The sequence below is a fragment of the Callospermophilus lateralis genome, unplaced genomic scaffold (assembly GCF_048772815.1).
Source record: "Callospermophilus lateralis isolate mCalLat2 unplaced genomic scaffold, mCalLat2.hap1 Scaffold_246, whole genome shotgun sequence".
Lineage (NCBI taxonomy): Eukaryota > Metazoa > Chordata > Mammalia > Rodentia > Sciuridae > Callospermophilus > Callospermophilus lateralis.
The window spans coordinates 178,701-180,646 of NW_027513304.1; the positions used below are offsets into that span (position 1 = coordinate 178,701).

Here is a 1,946-nt window from a genome sequence, read left to right on the forward strand (position 1 = left end):
CAAGTTTTTGAGTTAAAAGGTACTTAAATTAAAGTAGCAAGCTTCCTTAAAATTGATAAGATTTTTCTAAAATCTCATTATTCCTAATTCAATTTGTTAAAAAAGATGCATATTTCAAGATCCAACAATTTTAGAATATCACCTATTCAATTGCATTTTTGCTATTTAACTTTTGAAATCTTAAATAAATCTTATTTAGTATACAACTTTTCTTTTTGGCAAAGAATATACTTAAAGAGTTAGAACTACATACATTCATTTTTGGCAAGAATTCTTACTATATTGGCAAGGTTCAGTTGTTTCTTTTAAGATATTTGTATTTCTTAAAAGCTTCACAACAAACAATAACAATATGTGAATTATGTGAAACTGAAGTTCATTCTGTATGTTGTGTATAGATTTATCTTCTCATATACTAAAATATTTGCTGTCCTAAACACATTTTTACTGGCTCTGGTGCAATATAAACCTTTGGTAGCTCTCAGTTTTCCTAAACATTTTTTAAAGTTTTTTTTTTTGTTGTTGTTGTTCTAGCTCAGAATTATTTTTTTGTGTGTGAAAGTTCTTGACTTAGAATTTTTAAAAAAAGTGTAAGAATTATAAAAACTTTCAGATCCATGTTGTCTTAGAGATTTATTGGTTAAAAATTAACTTTTTAGTACTCAAAACTACTCTTTTTTTAATATATACTTTTTAGGTGTACATTGACAGAACACAATGCCTTTATTTTTATGTGGTGCTGAGGATCAACCCAGGTCCCACCCATACTAGGCGAGCAAATCCCAGCCCTCAAAGCTACTTTTTATGTGAAGTTGCCTGTGTGCTTCTCTCTTTCTCTCCTTCCCTCACTGAATCTTGATTTCTATGTTATCTATTTGTCAAAGCCATCAGACTTCCATCTGTTTAATAAAAATAGTGTAAATGAAACATTAATTTTGTTATAATTAGTTGGTACCTTAATAATTTTAAAGAATTTTTTATCAATTTCTTTTGGTATTTATGCTTGTAAGAAAAAAATAACATTGACTTTCATACAAATACTATTAACATTCTGAAAATGGTGAATCCACATAATGAAAAATTTGTGTTCACTTTTATGTGCAAAATACAATTATTAAACAATTTAGGGTAGTTTTTCAGGGCTATTCTGTAAATTTTCATCCAGGAGATGAGGCCTGAACATATTTTGAAGCAACTGTGTTCAGGGAAGTGAAAATATAATATACTGGAATTATGTGAAGAGGGTAAAGAGATCAAGAAAGTTCAGATCTGTCATTATTTAGAGTTAGACTTCATCCTTTAGTTGGTATAGAATTGTTAAAAAAATAAAAAATAAAAAAAATTGAAAATTGAACAAGACAGTATGTTAAATTGAAAATTGAACAGGACTGTATGTGATATGTATTTGAAGGTAATAAGAAAGATAATTCTTTTTGTTCTTTTTAGACAATTTCTAGGGTGGCTCATGGGCCCCAGGAGGAGAGATCAGAGTAAGGTGGAATTATATCACTTATTAAAAAGAAATAAGAACTCAAGAGAGAAGGAAGGAGTTTAAATTTACCTAATAAAATACCTCCCTTAGCCTTTTTTGACAACAGATAAGTAATGTGCAGATGTAGTGACAAGATGTAGAGCAAGGCACATCTCCCACACCAGCCACATGAACACCCAATAATCATTGCACTTATGAACCAAAAGTATATTTATTCTATTTTTATAAGTTATAATAAAGATTGTTGTCATGATGAAATAAATGATTAAAGTTTAATTCTTTTTTATATAGGTCATAAAATCCATGCAATTATATCTTGGTTAGTATAACAGATTGAATCATATCATAATTTTATCATAATCATATCATAACTTCATGATATACAAAGAAATTTGATGTCAGGAAAATAACTAAAAGAATGGTCTGAATACTTTTTTTCTGCTATTTTTTCCCT

The 1,946-nt window shown here is 28.4% G+C and overlaps 1 pseudogene; it reads right to left on the minus strand.

Annotated features, from left to right (window-relative positions):
• Positions 1 to 1,592: 1,592 nt before the first annotated feature.
• On the minus strand, positions 1,593 to 1,701 carry LOC143411112 (small nucleolar RNA U13; annotated as a pseudogene).
• Between the last annotated feature and the right edge of the window lie 245 nt (positions 1,702 to 1,946).